The sequence below is a fragment of the Columba livia genome, chromosome 5, assembly GCF_036013475.1.
Source record: "Columba livia isolate bColLiv1 breed racing homer chromosome 5, bColLiv1.pat.W.v2, whole genome shotgun sequence".
NCBI lineage: Eukaryota > Metazoa > Chordata > Aves > Columbiformes > Columbidae > Columba > Columba livia.
This window is the reverse complement of record NC_088606.1, coordinates 43643187-43664491: the sequence shown is the minus strand read 5'-3', so window position 1 is coordinate 43664491 and position 21305 is coordinate 43643187. Positions and strand designations below refer to the sequence as shown.

General features: G+C 35.1%; 1 protein-coding gene across 11 annotated transcripts in view; it reads right to left on the bottom strand.

The window, feature by feature from the left end:
* Window positions 1-21305, bottom strand: part of FUT8 (fucosyltransferase 8) — a 130516-nt gene that overhangs the window by 77557 nt on the left and 31654 nt on the right. For 8 of the 11 annotated variants that reach the window (XR_010473255.1, XM_065066037.1, XM_065066035.1 and 5 more), the window contains one exon: window positions 2167-2260. The gene's annotated coding sequence lies outside the window, so the exon portion shown is untranslated. Of the gene's footprint in view, window positions 1-2166; window positions 2261-12900; window positions 12968-21305 lie in introns of all 11 variants that reach the window. The other 3 variants (XM_065066033.1, XM_065066029.1, XM_065066031.1) reach the window with 1 other exon arrangement.

Below are 21305 nucleotides of genomic sequence, written 5' to 3'. Positions count from 1 at the left end.
CTGAGCAATTTTCTCTTCATATACTCCCTTATAATTTTACACAAATAAATATGACCTGCTCATCTGATACGATCAGTAGATTATTCTCATATTAAACACTGTCTCAATAGAATTCACTACCCTTTTTAATGTCATTGTAAGTAGAGATTTATTCACTACTGAAACTTTCGAATACTATGATTTTGCATCTTCACCACAGAAAACTCCCTGGCAGGGAGAGATGGTGCTGAGAGGCTTCCTTAACTCTGTGAAAGCTACAGGCCCACTCATTTCATAACCTACAAGAACAAACTTAGGAGAAAGATGCAATGTGATTTATCCTTCCTGAAATTTGCTTAGAGAGGCTACCACTGAGTGTGGAAGCTTGATGACTTTTCTGAGTTACAGAGCTTTTGAAGAAGGTAAATTACCAGGAGCTGAAGAATTAAAGCTAGGCCTAAAAACAAGATTATCAACTTGAAAAAAGTCATCGTAAGATTCATTTATAAGCATTAGCAGAATAAATATTATACTACAGACAAGTAATTCAAAGCAGAGGAAATATGAACCTTAAAGGATCCTGGTTTTATTTTTGAGTTTCTAGTGTGTATTCTAAAATACTGAGCTGACCAACACAGAGACTTTTTCCAATTTAACTGCATAACATTTTATGGTTGAAAACCACTTTGCAGTATTTTGAAATGAAAACACCTTCAGAAAGGAGGGCAGAGGAAGAAATGGACAAATATTCAGAATGTCCAGTAAACAATCTTGTTGTGCCAAATTTCTTCTCCTTTTGAGAAGTCAGTACTTACAGTTTGTTTGCACTTCAAACAAGGTAGCTGATCTGTATAACTAATTTTATCCTTCAATCATAGGTAGTGATTACTGATCCAATCAAAATTAAGTCAACAAGAAAAGATAAACACATTCAGATTACAAACTGAGAGCTGATTGACAGCTCCAGAGTTGCTGTATTTGCAAGCCAAGAAGCAGCAATACATTTCCTAAACTGACTGATAATCAGTGAAGATATACCAGAAGTTGCCAAACCAATATTGCAGCTGCTTTTTTTCAAGTTCTTAAGAAGGTGTATAGCAGACAAGCTGAAGCTGACAGAACAGTAAGTGTAATTTCCCATCTTTCTTACAATAAGTTCAATCAGAATGCTGTAGGAAATCAACTAAGGAATGTATGCACACCTTTTATTTCTTAAAAGCCTCCTCCTCCATCAGTGAACTCTAATTCCCACAAATACCTGAGTTGTTATCCAGAATAATAATCTTGATACCATTACTGATCAAGGTCTTAATTCTTCCACTCCAACAGAATTTCTAATACTACTTTATACTTTACTATATTCCCTTCCATTATCTCCTTGCTGTTCAAAACAGCAAACATTATCTAGGTCAACCATCCAGAGTAATATATTTTTCTCTTAGTTAATGATAGCTGCTCATGCATTCCTCATTTATACCTGACGGAAACCAATAAATACATACTCCTGGTTTCATATTATATCTTTATAACCTCAGCTCCTTGAACACCTCTGTAGACTCCCTGTGAGGTTCCAGCTGCCCATGTCACAAGCAGGAGAGGGTGGTCAAACACTGGAACAGGCTTCCTAGAGAGGTGGTCAATGCCCCAAGCCTGTCAGTGTTTAAGAGGCATTTAGTCATCCCCTTAATATCATGCTTTAGCTTTTGGTCAGCCCTGAGTTGCTCATGCAGTTGGAGTAGACGATCATTGTAGGTTCATTCCAACTGAAATTAGACTATTCTATTCAATGGGCACAAAATAAACCACAAAATTCTATTTGAGCCTAAGAATATACTTTTTACTGTGAGGGTGATCAAACACTGGAACAGGTTAGGCAGGTTAAAAAAGTCTCCATCCCTGAAGACTGGACATAGACCTGAGCAACCTGCTCAAGTTGACAACACTTTGAGCAGTAGGGTTGGAATAGAAGATGTCCAGAAACACTTTACAAAGTCAGCTATTCTGTGATTCCATGAAATAACAGAACTTCTCGGGAATTCAATTTAATCAGCATTTTTTACAGCTTTTGGTGTGAAAAAAAATCTAAAATGCATAACATGCAAACATACAATGTATATTATCTTTCACATAAACAACAGTAAATTTTTAAATATCATAACTGCATAACACATCTGAAGAACAGCTTACCCGTTCCATGATAGCAGGAAATAAACGCAAGTGCATCATGGGCTTGCAGGTTAAAAAGTAATTCCACTAGTCCAGCAGCCAGTGAAATGAGTAACTGTTTAAAAGAAAACAGAAGGTCCCTTCAGTTTCACATTCAAACAAAAACATTTCACATTTGACAAGAACATCTTCCTTTTGACTTGCACTTTTATCATAACATTGAAAAAGAACTTAATTCATCTTAAAATATCACATTTTCCACTTTTTAACTAATTATTGATTTTCCACAAAGATCAATTATTTATTTAATCATAACATTTTAAATACCATCTCTCGTTATACTAAGACTAAATACAATGTGATCTAGCAATCAAAGAATTAAAGAATATTTTAGCGTCCGTATTGATTTAGTGAATAACTTGTACAAGTCAGTCTCACCAGATCTGTTTCCCTTGTTAATATTTACCAAGCCCAAAACGATGTTTGAAGTTGAATTCACTAATATTTACAGATAGTATCAAATTTGCAGCTGAAAGATGTCATAAATTTTGAATGCAAGATATAAAACTACATAATCAATTAAAGTAATTCATCCATTTAGCAGTTTTGTTGAATAATTGTTTCCCCATCTCTAAACATTACTCTCTGTTAAAAATACCAGTGAAAACTTTGAAATTGAAAAAAAAAAAAACCAACCACAACCCACACAAAACAACAATCACCACCACCATTTTTTTTAACCCTATTTTTCATAAAATGGATAGAAGAGTATTCATGTATTTCATGTACATTATGGTTTATAGAAAGTATAAATAAGGAAACCCTGAAAAAAATTTAATTTTCTTTCAATCAAAATATTAGAAGCCACTAGAATAATCACTTAATGCAACTGTTACGAAACTGGAGATATGAAGAAAGCACATTACAAATAAATTGAATAGCCCATTCAAATAATTCCATAGCAGAAGAATACGACTCCCAAACTGTCAAGAAAATTTCTGCTGTCTTGCAAAATACATAAGCTCTCTTTGTAACTTCTTAACCTAAAAAAATAATTCAGCTCTCATAAATACTAAAATGAACTCAGAAGAAATTTGTTATGAGAAACACATGCTGTTACGAGCCCTGTCTTTTGTGAATTCTAGTAATACTTTTGATGTATATCGCTTCATAACTTTTAAAAATGCCCTCCAATCTTTTTGACAGACAGTATTAGGGGGGCAGGAAGCATTGTGCTTACTTGTTCACAACTACTTTAATTCTTTTTTTAAGATGACTGGGTCAGGTAAGGCCTCCCACAGAGAGAGACAATCGTCTTTTCTTGGAGATATCCTGACTATACTCAGGTCTGGGAGGCTCAAGAAACTGTGCAGTATGGCAGTCAAGAAAATTCCAGTAGAAGACCTTGCAGCCCCAGCAAAGAAAGTGCAGTAAGGAGCAGGGAGCAGGCACCTGACCTTGCACACCATAGGAAAAGCTTCCAGCAGATCGTAGGGCACTGTACAGTTCACAGCTGAAAGTCACTGAATTAACTGTAGCCAAGTGGAACCAACAAAATAAACACAGTGACAATGTGGGTAGGGGAAAAGTTGTTAAAAAAAAATTACTTTTCTTCTGTTTTCACTATTCACTGAGTTTGCAATACTTAAAATGTTAATTATCCTGTTGTTCTAATAAAAACTGGCATTTTTTAAAGTAAAAAACATTTGGTCTCCTTTGAGGAGCCCATTACAATGAGAAAGCATAGGTAGAAAAACATCAAAATTCTGGCTAATTCAGGCTCCCACCCCCTGCAGTTACTAAATACATTTCAGGGGGCGGGGGAGGGGGGGAAGAAAAAAAGAGAGAGAGAAGAAAGTTAAGTATTACTACTAATCTTACTTCAACTATATAGCTTCTGGTGAGAGATCAGAAAAAAAAAAAAAAAAAGGTAGTTTTATTATCACGGGACCAAACATTCTCAAAACTAGATAAAGGCTTAAATCAACAATAAAAAAAATACTGTTTGCAAATATTAAGCATGTGTTTGTTTTAGATACAGCAATAAATAAGTGCTTGCAATTTTTGTAACCGATTACATTTGAAAGCTTGCACAAAGATACAGCATTTTCTAAATTTTTGACAACTGATATAATTTTAAACAAAAGAGGGAATTGCACCTTAAAAGGAAAAGAGCAGGTTACTTGTCAAATATATGTGAGATTCTCTGTCAAACACTTCAACAAAAAGTAACTGGTGATTTTTCTTTTATAAGATAAAAGAGTCAACTGCAGAAACAATACCCTCCTCCATGGAAATTATATATATGGACTCAGTTTAATAAGCAATGGATAAAGCAGTCTTCAGTTTTATAGTCACTTTTAACTATTAAGATAATATATTAACCAGAACCACAGCAAAGATGTTGCCTCTTGTCTCATTTGAACTAACCAAATGTCTTTGTAAGATAAAAATTACCTTAGCAAATGAACAGGACAATAATATAAGAGCAAAGGTTTATGTATTCTTGTTTACTTTCTGTTTTGACTCTATTCAACCCTAATCTAATATCATCACAGTCAAGAATGAATAATAAAAATTCAAACATCAACTCTAACGTCAAGCACGATTCTCCTCCAGAGTAATAAGTTAATAATACTGATAGCCCTTGCAGAAACCTCATTCCAAAAGAAAATAAGAGTGAGAATCTCTGGAAGCAGTACAGCAGGAACAGACTGTGGAAGTCAGCAGGACATAACTTATGTTAAAAAAGAAATGGTTTCTGACATTGAATGGCTTCTTACATTTGCAAACGAAGGCATAACAAAATCTGAGGATTAGGAGTTTAACCTAGATAAATTCAGCTCACAAGGAAGGGGAAAGGAGTTCCTAAACCTGTAAGTAAAAACAGCTAAAGGAATCTGCCATTGAAACAGATGATTTAATGAGGTAATGGATTCTCAGTCACTCATTCCCTTTAAATTGAAACAGCAAAAATGCTTACAAAAATACACAGTATTTCAATCAAGGGGTTGAAAAGAACTGGGTATTCTGCCCTGTGTTAGTCAGATGAGAGCTGATGAACAATGGCACATTTCTTTCTTAATAGAACTTAGAACTTATGTTCTTAATGGAGCAGATAACTTAACGCCCCTAATTCCGTGAAATACTTCTGGAGATCTGTAAACATCTAGAATAAAGAAAGCCAATCTTCTTAGCCCATCAGGCTGCACACCAAAATCTTAACGTGGTTAGCAGGGCACATACACTGAAAAGATAAAGTGCTCAGAAGCCTCCCTGAACAATACTTGGTGGAACATCCTGCTGAACTTCACTGCTGCTGGATGACTCCTTGCAGTAGCTGGGGATTTCTATTAACCAACAGCCCCTGTGTCAGCATGACCCCACTGCTGGTCACATGATGTAATTCTAAAACGCGAGTTGCATTTAAACTGCCTGTAAGCTACAGAGTTGCCATCACTTCTCTAAAAAAATGGACCCTGAGGCACTCTAGCATGAACTAGTTAAAATGTATTCACACATGCTTACTTATCTTGCTAATCTTCCATACAAACTTTTAGCCACAATATCCAAACGGTTTTTTTTCTCCAAAAGCCACAAAAAGCCTTATTTTAAAAATAAGCTAATGCTCTCCAAATTTTATCATTTATAGAAGCATAGAAGCTCCTAAAATCAGGCTGAACTCATTAGAAGCTTAAAGAAACCAACTAATTTTCTAACATCACTTAGAATACACAACTGCAAGATAACATCTTTCATACTGCATGTGGTTCCACAGCCACATAATACACAAAGTAATAAGCTGTTCCCCCCTCACCACCCCCAAGATTGTACTTTGTTCCATAGTTTTGCATTAGAAACCAAGTTTACCAGAATCAGACATAAAAACATTTTGCTTTCTGTTTCAGTGTTTTTCTGGGACCAAAGTGTAACTGCTGCTTCTGCTTGGGGCAAGTGCAGCTTCTTACTGGTAACATAATCTAGATACCTTGGGGAAAGAACAGAGCAGGACAAAAAAGATGGACAACTTCTAGCTAATATTTGGTCCTTCCATTCTTGTTGGTGCTGAAGCATTACATTAAATCTTCTTTTCCACCAGTTTCCTCATCTCATTTCTTAATGGCTCCAAACATCAGAAGCAAGATTAGAAGTAAGATCCTTCTTCTTTTGGCTGGCATCAAAGCAACATGCAAAACCTAATAACCAAGAAACTTAGCATGAACCAGTTCACAACTCAGGTGGATGCTTATAAATCAAGATGAAAAACAGCCAGATGAAAGAGATGCTGAGTTTGTAATAGTTACGCAAAAATGCATGACACTTGGCAGCCATAAATAAACTGAAGTGTTACTTGCAACCAGGAGGTTTTGCAAACTCAAAACATAGTGAAGACTATATGGTATTCAGAAACTGGGAAAAACAAAACAAAACACAGAATGAGCTAAAAGCCTTCCTTCTTGCACATGGAAGGCTTGGAGACTGGATGATTTGACAACCCAGTAAAAGAAATGCCAGAATACAATTTTGAGTGGGCCACATCAGGGAAAGAATGTCTGAAGTAATCATTATCTAAATAATCACACTTGCTTTGTATCACCATTTTATAACTTAAATTGAACTGTTTTCTGCAGTGTTTTTATAAGAATAAGAAAAATTTTATTGAAGATTGTAAACAATATTGCCATATGATGAAGAAGTATTTGTCTTAAGTTTAATTCCACTGTACACCATATGTGTATCTTAACCTGTAAAAATTCCCCCTGGCACTCCAATTTTCTTTTAAACTCTATTCTGTTTTCATAGATAGAAACCCTTTACTTCAGGACACAACTGTATACACTACAAAGACAATAAAGAGATCTAATGAGCTAATTCAAGTATGGGAAGCAATTTATAACCATTAGCATATAGGTTCGTGCTGCCTAATTTACACTGGTTTACAGCTTTCATAGAGCTCCACGCCACCAAAACTTGATTGCTTCCTGTATCTGATCTTCACCATCACCATATCTCAAGTGCACTGCTGATCTAAGATCTATTCTTTTATTCAAAAGTGAAGGAACTGAAAAACTCAAAGTACTTTCTATAATTGTAAGGCTATGAATAAAACAGCACTGTGAATGTAAGTCAAAACCTCACATAAAGCTTCCAACAGCTTTTCCTCTCAAAACTGGTGTCACATATTAAGGGAAAAAGACAAATTAGTTTAAAACTTACTGAGCTTAAAACAGCTTTGAAGGTATAAGCTTTTTGTTCAACTCCTTTTACGTCAAGTATTAAGATAACACTGATAATGAGCATTCCAATTTTTATTCATAACTATTACTAATTCATAAATTTGCTGTCAAACCGTGGTGAGTGTTAGAAACTATCAGCCCTAAGTAGTGACCTATTTTCTTTAATATGCAATATGGGGTTTTTCTGTGTGTCTATGTGTGTAGATATATAAAACTTTATCAATAGAAACAAAATAAAGTTGTTGATTTTTTTAAAAAGAATATTTTTGTTTATAAAACAAAACCATTTTTTCATATAAAGTCTTTAATTATTAAAACAATATTAATACCGTATTGTAAAATAGGTCTTAAAAGCTACATTTGTATATTTTCTCACATGAAATTCTACTGAAATGCTATTCAAGTATTTCAGACTGGTAACAAGCAACATAATACAGAGTTTGAAATATTCTTTTTTATAAGGTCAAGCACTAGGAAAAACTTACAACCATGTGCTTTTCTTACTGTTTCCTAGGCAAGCTCTACAATACTATCCACAAAGAAATCCATTAAATTCATAGAATCATTGCATATAAACTCATTATTTGGGAGAAAAGTGGTATTTTCCTTTGTAATAAGGATTTGACTATGCCACAACCAGCTGATCCGATGTTTAGCAATCCTCCAATGACAATTCCCTGAACTTGCAAGTTAGGCTTTTTAATCTACTATTTTTTACCAGATATTATCTTCTTGTTCCCACTTTCAGTGTACGTTTTCTTTAGCCCTTCCTTTCAACTTCCCTTGTTTCTAAATAGTTAACCCAGTTTTAGCAACAAGTCTAGGAAAAAGATGCCCATTATTCCCCACACTGGCCTGTGAATGAGCTCTCCATGGTGCTGAGCAACCTCCTGCGGGACTTGCCTGCTCCAGAAACTCTTTGCTGAAGGGTCTGGCTAAGGCCCAGCCACAGATAATAAATACATCCCATGCCAGTCTGACAGATTCTTCTTTCAGCAATGTGAGTCTTAAGACAGAACAACCTGGAAAGGTAAAGGGGATTGTGGAAGGCATAAGAGTTCATAAGGAGGAGGATAAAGAACCTACATCTCTTTTCCTTAAATTATTCACGAAAAAAAAAAAAAAAAAAAAGCAACAATAAATCAACAAACCAATAACATCCATCCACCACCCTCATTTAAAAATTACAAACATACAATTAAAAAAAAAAAAAAAGCAGCAGAAGCTAAGTGCAGGAGAGGGGCTTCTCTACAGTGTCCCAAACATGTATGAGTAGCCACATTCCTACTGTCCTGAAATTAGATTTGGCCCTTTGAAGGCAACTGTGAGGCTGACGTGGCCACCGGTGAAAAAGAGTTTGACATGCCTGTCATACACCCTTTCTACAGAAGAAATGTTATGAAAGTCATTTGGATGGTAAAATAAAATACAAAACATAACTTTTAATCTATAGTTTATAAAATGGTTTATTTATAAGTATCAGGGCTTGCAGGAAACAAACTATTACAGGACACATTTTGTCTGATAACTTCATACTAATCAGAGAGCTAGTCATCCCTCATAGCAAACTGAGTGAAAAAAATCCCAGTAATTAGTTTTGTAAGTGCTGTAATTACTATGATCTTCTATGAATAACATGGCATTATTAGGACAATCACAGTTAAGGGCTCTGAAAAACAGGCTATTCAGAAAACAAGATCAAAGAAAATTTGTAATTGTTTGTTTCCAACCAGTATAGTTTCCCAAAAAATTATATCCTTTGAAACACAGAAGCAATTTGAGAACATTAAGTACTACAGAAAAAATACTGGCATTATAATATACTGAATGCTTAAAACATTACTGTTTCTTCCTAAACAGTTCCTATGTTCAGCTTTAAAATGTCCTTTCTGTAGGCATGCAGTCCCTTGCAGATGAATCTAATGCTTCTGTTCATCTAAGATAAGCATACATAAGAATTGATGCCATGTTTGAGACAGAAGGATGTATTAGTTGGCCTCCTGACTTACAAGAGGTAAATTTATTTTTCTGTGATTTTTATATCCTAACGAAATCTGTGCACGTGAACACTTTGTGTTCATGTTTTATTTTGCAAATCACAACATTCCATGTGTATATATAGGATTTAAAGCATAGGCAGACTGCACTTTTCAGAATGGTGTGATAAATAAAACATGCTTACATGGTGTCTGTATTCAAAGGACTTATTGTTCCTGCTTTGCACCCCTAATTCAAATCCTGCTTCTGCCACTGGCATTCACAGAAGCACCCACACATTCCCAAAGTGTCAACTGCAATCAATACACAGGAATGCCCAGAAATAAACAAAACGGAACCCCTGACTACCTATGTGATTTTAAACACTTTTATTTTCCAAAACTGGCCTGAGTTATTTCTCATCTTTTCAGAATGATATTCAGTCATCAATTTGTAGAATAACTATTCATTTTTCCTTTTATATTTACATGCATTTGTGTAAGTGATGTCAAAAAAATAAACTATTTACTAAATTCACTTATGGGGATGTGGCACGGCAGTAGTGAACACAGAATACCAACACTGCATTCTCAGTGCAATAGTGTGTGGTCAATTTTCTAATCACATCATGTAGAGTAAAAGATTGAGATTGCCAAAACATCAAAATCAGAGGCTTCATTTAAAATTTAAGTAATCACAAAACATTACATCTCAAATCTGTCAGGGTAAAAAAATGAAAAAAGTAGATTAAGATATACTAAAATTTGTCTTCAAAGTTCAGGGAACACTATAAGCTTTAGGTTCTAAAAATACATGTCTAATACTCAAATTTCCCAAAAGTGCAGTACATGGAGAAAAAGAAACTTAAAAAAATAACATTGATTAAGTGGTAACTGGTTTTCTCCCCACTCTCCATCCATCTCCACACTTTTAACACAACACGACCAACATAACAAGCATTGGAATTGTTTCTTTAGAAAGGATTCTTTATGCTCGATTGAACTTTTCAGATGTACTAATTCTCCAACAGCTTTTGCCTTCTGCAGATACATATGTTTTTATAAAGACTGAATCAAACAAACACAAAAATTTTGACTGAATTGTATTTTACAATCTTCTTATTCTAAACTTGCATAACTTGTAAACATCAGCTTCTAAAGACATCGGAATCAAAGTATTTAAGCATATCACTACAGTATCTCAGATGCGATCCTAACTGCCTCTTCTGCTAATAGTTTGTTCAAACTTGAATAAGCTTGGACCACATATATCTGCTGTTTTCAAATTTTCCACAGAGGCATTAACTTGACATGAAATATAATACTAATTTAAACACATTTGTAGATTGGATCCAGTTTTTGAGACACTGAGCAGTAAGAAACTCATCTGAGGTTGAAAACACTACGATATCTAGTTCCTCTAAAAAAAGTTTTATGGTTTCTCAGTCCATCCTTTCAGGTGTTCATTATTGCCACATAAATGACTTCAAGACTCTTAGTAGATGCCACTGCATTTATTTGGAATAGAATCTTAGCCCTCCCTTTACGTAGTTAAACATCCTGCATGGCAAAAGGAAGACTCAAACCAAATTTCTTTCTGAAAATGTGTCACAATTTCGTGATAACATTTCTTCTCTTTAATTTCCAGAGAAAAACTAAAAAATGTGAAGTTCCTTCATTAAACTATAACAACTAGGTTAAATGAGAATTTCATGCTTTTTTATTTTTACCTGGAGTGGTAGTCACTTCTGTCATTTTTCTCTTAGCTTTCACTACCACAGTATCTGTTCATCTCAAGGGAATGTTTTAAGTTACTATAGTCAGTGTAATGCTTTAGCATATTTAAAATATTTACAGGACTGGTAGCAAGATGTTTTACTTCACACTATGATCATCAGCCTTCAGAAGCAGAAGTGGTGATGGACATCAGTCTCCATATATGAGGAGGTCAAAACTGATATAAGCTTTCTTAAATAAACAAAACCAAAAAGAAGCTATCTGAATATGACAGCGAGATAATTTTTTTGATCTATTTAATAAATACTTTTCAAATCAATACTAAAGACAGCAACACTGAAGGAGAGTGAAGACAAAAGTAACCAGGCACATACAAAAAAAAAATCATGCAATATCACAACCTTCTACTACTATAGTAGCTCAGGGTATTTTTATTAGTTAATGATTTTCATAAATTCATTTTCAAATACTAGGTATTTGGGAGGGTATTTTTATTTTCCTTTGGAAAAAAGGAGTGATGGCCATATAATTTGTTATTACAAACTGTCAATGGTTATTTCACAGAAATACATATGAGATCACAAAAGAGTTCTTAATTCACAAATATTAAAAACAGTACTTTATAGTTTTATACAGAATCATTTAAAAATGGTCTAAATATGTATTAATAGATTTAATAAGATTTCTGTAGGAAAAACTCTCTATGCAACAAGGGATTGAAGAGAAATCACGTACACTGAGTTTATGTCTCTGTGATTCGCATAGGTGGCTCCAGAGAGATATAAAACATTTCAGATACAGTTCTCATTAACCCAATAAAGCTTCAGTTTAGCAATCTTTATTAATTTATTTCAGTAATACACAAGAAGTTAAACTTTAAAAACACACATGCAATGGAATATGGATTTTATAATAAATATACCAGAATACCTTGCTTTTTATAGCAATGATGGTAGACAGAAACCTAAAATAGAGTTGGGTGGTCAAAAATTCAACTGTGGTATTAAAAACAAACAAACAAACAAACAAACAAACAAAAAACACAAAACAAAACAAAACAAAACAAAACAAAAAAACACCCTCACTGTTCTGATTTGTTTTTAATGGTTCTGTTAATATTTCCAAACTGCAAAAGGGATTCCTGATGCTAGCAAAAACAACGGTGTACTGACAACCAGATCTACAAATAACATTTTCATTTGATTCTGACTACTAAATAATCATAGGTTTTAAAAAAACTTGGTCATACATAAGTATAAAACATTTATGTGTACTCAAAAGCTGGAATAGGCTTTCAAAAATATTATTAGAATATTTGTATTACAATACACAAAAAGAAATTACATGCACAATAAACAGCAACAACTGCCAAAATCATGTTTCACAGTTCTTTTTTTTGTAAGCAATGCATATTGAGATCATAACCAAGAAAATGGGAACATTCAAAGCCATTGTTTTGAGTTATACCTTTAATGTAGTGAGTTGAATTTAACTTGATCTAGTAGCTCACCCAAAAAATCTCTGTTTTCCTTGAACCAGAAATGAACTTAAAGCAGTATCTTGACATTTGTTAATGCACATAAAACAATATCAGTCAAACAAGAACAAGGTGGGGAAGGGTCACAAAAACTTTACTGCTTTTCAGCTTTATGTTCATAGAATGCAATTATTTTTTTGAGTCTTTCACGTAGTGTTCAAAAACACTTTCACATACTGTACCAAGCAAAATACAAATAGCCATATCTTCATTAAATGCTACATTCACAGGTTCATTTAGTACTATTCAGATTTCTTTTATTCATTACCTGACTGCAGGAAGACCTCCTCCAAAATCTCAATATGTGGTCATTTCTAACTCTCTTCACTCCTAATCTATGTCAGAGAAGTGCACAAAAAAAAAAAACAAACCACTTAAAATATAAACATTAAATCAAGATTACTTAGAACGAAATATAATGCTAAAGTTTCCTATACAGATTCTGTTCAGAAAAACTCAAGAGACCGCTTTCCAGATAATTTATTCTTATGACGAACTACACAAGACCCAGAACAGTTCCTTGAGCAGGGTAAGATGAATCCTTGCATTACACTCTTTCTATTATGAAAAATAACCATATATTCCTGTTTTTCTATTCCCTTATCAAGTTACCAATTCACAGCCTATTTCTGTTTTCCCAGTAGACTCTCATTTTTGTACAAGTGATTGCTAAAGAGCCTTGCCAACAAGGTCAGCTCTACATTGGCTCTTCTTCGATCTACCAACACACACCCAATAACTCTTTTTTCACAGGTGCTCCAGATTTGCTTGGTACAGAAGCTAAACTTACAGATCTTTTGCCCCAAAGAGCAGCTTTGGAATGCTTTCAGAATAAAGTTCTATTAAATATGCTACCTTCTATTTTTCTGATTCAGAGACCAATATAAGCAATAGTTACACAACAAAGCCAGTTCTATATATACATATATGAATAGGATTTGGTCCTAGTATAGAACTACAGCCAACTAAGATAAAGCTATATCCTACGAAAGAAGCACTCACATGAAACCAAATAAATCATTACAATCACACACCATCAAAATGTTCTTTACATATTCATAGTTCAGATCCTAGTAATGAAGGTAATTTTAAAATGTTCAGGAGATCATTATAATTAACAAAAAATAAATCAATTTATTCTGACAATAAAGCAAAACATTAGGTTCCCCCAAATACTTTGCACTGCAACCAGTTCTACCAAAACGATCTCAAAAGAATTCTCATATTTGATATTAAAAAAAAAAGCAACAACATGGTTCTTAGCTTGTTACTTGTCTTCCCTGATTGCTCAGGAAAAATGTGGTTTTATAGCTCATTCCTTTATCTTGTACAATTACATAACAGGTGGGGAAAGATACAACTAAAAATAACACACACACACAACAGAAACACCTAGAATCCTTTCTAGAATTTGATTGCATGAACTGTCCCAGAAGGATGGGGCAAGGAATAGCAAATTTCTTCTTGCCTTGAAGATTCCTGAACAAATAGTCACACTGAACAACTCACCTGCTGAAGAAAGATAATCAATTCATAACCACAGCTTTTCTAGATTAAATAAACACTTGATTACTCATCATAACAGGCCATGAATTAGACTGAAATCAAAAGAAGTTACAGCATTAAGTAGAGTAATAGAATAAATTGTTTTTCAGAAAAAATACTGTGTTTACAGAAAAGGAAACAGGAAAAAGCATTTGTTTATACTATGCCTGCTAAAGAGAACAGAGATTAAACATGGGGGAAAAAAACTTATGTGTGTTCATATGGACAGACATATACTTTAAAGGTCACTAAAGAAATGGCACAGATAAATACCCTATTGAAAGACATTAACAAAAGCAGCTGGCAAGGACTTAGTGAGTGTCTACAGGGAAAGGAGCATGCATGTATGTAAATACTAAATTGCAATAAAGTTCTGATCTTTCTCTCTGTCAACTTATCAGTTAGTTAATTATTCAGATGGTTCTTTACAGCCTGTTTTGAGTCTCAGTACCTACAGAGCTAGAGAAAATCCAGAGATTTTAGGAAATCATATAGAACCGACTGATTATATTTGACATGCATCAGAAAAAGATCTCAAGCTCTCTGCCATCAACTCCATCTCCAGGTGATATGTTTACAACCGTTACTAAATTACAAAAAAGTCAATGAAAAGGAATAAACAAAATCCAGGAAATAAGCAATCCTTCAATAGAACACAAATGGGGAAAAACCTCAAGTACTGCCAAACTTGAGGGATTTGTAGAGTTCAAGCCTGAAAGATCATTACTCCAAAAGACGTGGAAGAAATGAAAGCAGAGTGAGGGGTGGAGAGCATCTGTTTTTAAGATTTTCTCTGAAGCCATTTGAATGCATAAACTGCATTCCACTAATTCTCTGAAAAGAGCTTGAGTTTTCCTTTTTCATGACTTTGCTTTTTGTTATGCTCCTTGCTCAAGTGAGACATCAAAATAAGCCACTTTGAAACATATGTTGTTGTAAATGCTCCTAAACTCAGAGACTACTTGACATTGGTCACATCCTAGCAACATCCCCTGGAATACTGCTATTGTACTGAACAACCAAAACTAAACATTAGCTGCTAGCTAAAAAAATCTAGTGATCAGTTGCAGAGTTTTGATTTAGTGAATTGGTAGTATGTTCAGAGTACATGTACATGCCATTACTTCTGGCTTAAAGCATATGCTTCAGAACAGAAGCAGTTTTCATAGTGTCCTGTTTCAAATATGTTGTGAAGCACTGATGTAGTATGAATGTTCAATTTTCAGTTTTTGCAAAATACTTTCAGAAGTATCAGCATTAATTAACCTCTGCTCTCAAAAAAGGTGCACAATACAACTGACATTCCAAGCCTTCTTTATCACTGTCTAAGACAGGACTAATAGATTATTTTACAATGCTCTGTGGGATGCCAATCAGAGCATTCAGAGAATTATGAAAAACTCGGAGTCCACTTGCCACAACTCTATTTCTTGATTTTTAGTGTGCCCTTTTTAAAATACCTGTGGCTTACCACACCAGTTTTCATTCTGCCACCCTCTAGAAGAAAATTCTACTCAGATAAGTGTTACACACATACAACAATAGCATACATAATTTTTCCATATTTGTTTGACTTCAACAACTACCAAATCATGCTGAAATGAAGACAAGATAATCAAGGCAAAAGGATGTATGATACAGATGGTGCATAAAAATCACCAACTGCTGCAAGTATTCGTTGGCCAGCTGCACAGTGCTGAGTGCTGCTTTTGAGCCTGTGAAAAAAAAGCAATGAGTTGTAAGATTATTCACTGTTACAGTTACAGGACAACCAGCAATCTCCTCGCACTCTTCAGACAGAGAAGATCACGTTTGTGCCAAATACAACTGCCATGTAACAACACTGACAACAACATCAAAGGCATGTGACAACTGGGCAAAATGGAATGATTGCCCTCTGGAAGTTTGCAGTTTCAGACTACTATCAGTCACAAGATCATTCGTTTGAAGGGAAATATAAACAGCCATCATCACATATAAAGAGCCACTAAAAACATGACCTCCTGCTCAACATTGCAACTGTAACCTGCAAGAAAAAGAACACTTTAAGACAACAGAATTTCTAAAATGTAATCAATCAAGAGGAAAGAGACATATAGCAGTTCTGCCTTCCTAAGCCAATCTTCAGCATAGAAAGGAAAGGAGTACATTTCTATGGTTAAAAAAATACCATCAATATTAACATGGCTGGGCAGAAAGGGGCAAAAAGGGCAATCTTTTTAAAATAGGGCTTTGTGAAAACGTTAACATCTTCCTGCAACGGCACATATTCAGTGGCAGAATTGCAATGCCAATATTCATTCTGAAGCATGATTCATTCTTTAGCATGATAGGTGAAATTCTACATGGTGTCTAAAGAGGAGAAAGGAGTCATATAATCACTGCATGAGAAGATGCAATGACCCTTGAATATGCGTTTGATTGGCTGAAAAGGAGCTGGTAATTCCTTGAGACAAGGATGGATTTCACAGATTTTAATATTCCTGTTACTGTTACACATTGTATTTTACACAGTATTTGTGACAAAAATGTTATGAGTAATATGATGACTTTGGCAAAGGTAGGTTGGATAACCCATTGGCAGAGGAGAGTATGGTACTGAGAACTGAACTGGGATTGCTCTGTAATATTCTGTAATGTTCCTTGAGCAATAAAATGAAGTCTCAGTTCTGTCTTTCAAAGCCAATAGCAATCCTTCCCTTCTTCTATCTAATGTGGACATTCTACTGTCTTGTTGCACTGCAGATAATACATTATGCCTCATGTCTCTGCTTGCCAAGTAGCCTTTTTATCACCAGAGATCATCATTGCCTAAGCTATGTCTTCCCTTCTCCTAGTCAAAGTCAGTTTTTCAGGTATCTGATACCTCAACCAAAAGCCACTGATGGAAAGCACAGGTTTATTTTGTTCACATCAAAAAAGGGGGAGCAGGGAGAACACAAATACCATTAGTTTTCCAAGAGAATCTCTTTGAATTAGAAGAGTTTATTTCAGGAGTGGTTTGTCCCCACCCTCAAGAGAACTGTACACCATACAACATAGCTTACAGATACCAAAAGCCTGCTGGGTGAACTGAGTAGCTGAAGATCCAAATGTAGAAATAGTGAACTAAGAATTGCCAAAATTTTAGACACACTGGTGCTTACGGCAGCTCTTTGAATTTAAAGGAAATCATAGCAAGCATTGTAATCAGCACTTGTGAGGCTGCACCTCGAATACGGTGGTCAGTTTGGGGCCACAAGACAGTAGTACAGAAGTACTGGAGCATGTCCGAAGAAGCGCAACAAAGCCGGTGAGGGGTCTGGAGCACAAGTTTTATGAGGAGCAGCTGAGGGAACTGGGGCTGTTTAGCCTGAAGAAAAGGAGGCTGAGGGGAGACCTTATCGCTCTCTACAACTACCTGAAAGGAGGTTATAGTGAGGTGGTTGTCCACCTCTTCTCTCAAGCAACAAGCAAAAGGACAGGAGAAAATAGTCTTCAAGTTGCACCAGAGAAGGTTTAGATAGGATATTAAGAAAAAGTTCTTCACCAAAAGGTTTATCAAGCACTAGAACAGGCTGCCCAGGGAAGCGGCTGAGTGACCATCCCTAGAGGTGTTTAAAAGACGTGGCACTTAGGGATGTGGTTTAGTGGTAGACTTGGCAGTGGCAGGTTAACAGTCAGACTCTATGACCTTAAGGATCTTTTCCAACCTATATGATTCTCTGTTTCCATGGCATTGAAAAGACATCTGCTCAAAACTTTTCTGAAACAGTACGAGAAGGGTGTCCTGGTGACAAAGGAGAAAAAAAAAAAAAAACTCATTCAAGTAATAGCTTCTGTATCATTCGTATTTCCAGTTTTCCTCTCAAATCTGGCTTAAAAATCAGTTAGTTTGGCCAATTAACTGCTATCTTGTTTTCAAAGAGCATTTCAGATCTCCAACGTATTTTATTTTTATGTCCTTGGTTGTAACATATTATTGTCTGAAACTAATCAATTTGGTAATACATAACCAGAAACTCTACCTTGTTGCCAGAAAACACTAGCTTATTTAATTTTATGGGCTATTTATGGGTTCCAAGGTGCTTTGAGAGCGAGTTCTTTTGTTTCCTTTTCTTATCATGTACTCAGAGTTACAACCAGAAGATGTTACCGGGGAGGGGAGGGAGAATGTCGGGCTTCCACAAGAACATAAAAAATATAAATACAAGCTACCTCCCTGAACTCGCTTCACCCATTCACCAAGCCTCATGCTGGTATCCAAAGCCTCCTTTCTTTCTTTAAGAGTCTTTTTCCTCCAGTACATCCCCTTTTGGTGAACTAATATTAACAGATGTTACTACGGTACCCTCTTCTGTGTCTTGAAAGACATCCACTTTTTGGTAATAATGTTCCTAAAGTGTTCCAAACAGAGATAGCATGAAACTGCATCAGAAAGACAAAGGCATGGACAGTAGCACAGGCATTGTAGTTATTCTTTTTTCCTCTTTTTGTAAAAGCCACCTTATCATTCAACTTTTCATCCTTTTCTACGTTCTCCTCTTGTACAACTATAATAAACACAGAGGTATTTCTGCAAGTACTCAGCAGAAGGGGTTGCGCTTTTCTCTCTGCCCAGTGGAAGGACAAGAGGCAACAGTCTCAGATGTTGTGGAACCTCCATTCTTGAAGATATACAAGACCAGACTTTAGCAAGATGCTCCAACCGGACCTGCTATTGAGGGGCTGGATTAAATGGAAATCCCTTCCAAACAGCATGATTCTATGTGCTGAAAAAGATCTGCACAGTTTACGTTACACAAACTGCAGCAGGGAAAAAGTTACCCAAAACACACAGGTTAATTCTAAACACAACAGCCTGATACCAATCACAATAACCGTTAGGCACTTGAAATGGTAGCCAGTTGGTGACAAATCGCACTGCAAGGAATACCAATGAAAGATTATTTCACAAGACAGAGAATGTGGCATCTACAGAGTGTAACAATGTTAGCAGCACATTTTTTTTCATTTGCAAACCAATTTTGTTTGAATACTAGATTTGGCTTTATGAGCAAAAGCTGCATTTTGAAACCAAGACATGCAAAGCTACCATAAGTAAGTGTTACTCCTACAGCAAAATGTTGAATGATGGCCTTTGCTACAAATTTACATTCTTCCAATTTCAATAAATTGGTTTAAAAATCACGGCCATATTACAGGATGTTTTTAATAAAAAGCTTTTATAAGTTGAGCCACTTAAAAGCCTATTTTGATATAGTATGAATGAAGGCTAATGTTTTCTGTCACAATGTTTTCTGAAATTTTTGTTGAACTATGTATTGCTAGAGTTAATTCAAAAAGCCTGCTGGGTGCAGGGGGGGAAGGTGAATTTGTTTATACAGATCATATTAATACCATTTCCAACATGATCTGACATCTCACAAACTGATCACTGAAACCCAGTAATCATTGAAACTTTTTCCTATTTTTTGCATCAGAACCACACATTTTGTCCAGGTAATACATATCTTTTACTAAAGCCATCCATAAGGTTTAAACATATTATATGAAAGAGAATGACAGATTCCCAAATAAGTTGCTCAGCTAATTACCAAACATGTCTGCTTTCAGCTCCAAGCAATGTCCTTTCACACAAGATCAAAGTACAAATTTTCAAAACTTCTTGGGTAACACCTCAACAGAACAGGCTTCTTAAATCTCTAAAATGACATACACTTTCCCAGAATCTGAATCTTTTCTAACCCCTTTCCTACTTCTTAAGATTATTTCTGAAGACTAGACTTCCAACTTAGCCATAATGTACCCACCATTGTCCATTAATATTGTATAAAGTAGTAATACCACCTCCCCTACATTCCTCCTACTGTTATTTTAGACAACAATACTGTCTCTAACTCTTGAAGTGCAATATACAATATTAGTGTCTATACCTGGGATCACTCATTGGCCTCTATCCAAACAGAAGTTCTTCAGGTTCAACCCGCCAAGCAATTTAAGTTAGTGATCTCTTTCTATCATTAAAAATGCTATATCTTTAAAACCACAACTTTTAGAGATTTATTACGAGTAATATAGAGCCAGCAGAGACAATGATCAAGAACCCTCTGTCATGCAGCCTTAAGAGAACCTCCCTTAGGGTTTGAAAGTTCCCTGTTTACGGACACTTTTTTGATTGCTTAACCAATTTTAATATAGTCAACATGAGCTACAACAAATATCCTTAGGAAAAACCAATCTGATTAAAAAACAGTATAATTGGGATCAATGCCAAGTGAATCACCCTATAATAAAGCCATGTCCTGATAGGGGTTTTTTTTCTACATCCTGTTGGGGCATCTAATTTTTCTCATTCTCTTCACCAAAAAAATCCCAAAACTGAAGTGCAAAAACAGCTAAAGGAAGATTTTCCTGCACTAACAGGTTCTGCCAATTTCTGAAGTGTTTATTAGCTACCATTTAGCATAATACAAACACAGACACAATGAAGAAGTACTGAATTATCAGTGTAGTATGATTACATTATTTGGAATGAAAAAAAATGCCAAAACAACTGCAGAATTTTTCTCTGTCAGTGATGTAGCCTTAGCATTTATCGCCATTCCATGTTTCTCTCCATGACAACTACACTTGCCTCTTACAAACAACAAAAAGTGGGCAAGACTAATACCCCTACTCTAGAATTTTATCTATAATTATAATATTAGATAAAAATTCTTAACTCACAGACACTTTCATCAAAATTGGCTGTACCAACTCTCCATTCTGTATTAAAAAAGACAAAAAATCAATGACATAATTCCTCACCTATTTAACTTCAGGAAGTTGTGAAGCAGGAAACATATTCCTGAAAAAAACAGACTTCTTGTCTGGCTATTTCCTCTGATCTTGTCTCCTTAAACGATTTGTCAACACTTAATTTTAGTTTAGTGTAACAGTCTAATCCCAGACATTTAAAATGGTATAGATTATCAATTATATTTGAAATTTGATTTTTCAAGCACTATAAAAATACTATGAATTTATAGCTAAATAATATCTACCAGCTTATCATCTGTAATTCTGCCAAATTTACAGTCAATGTTTTAGATTTGGAATATTTAAGTTTAAAATTAGATGCCTTCAAGATCAAAAGCTACTTGGTCC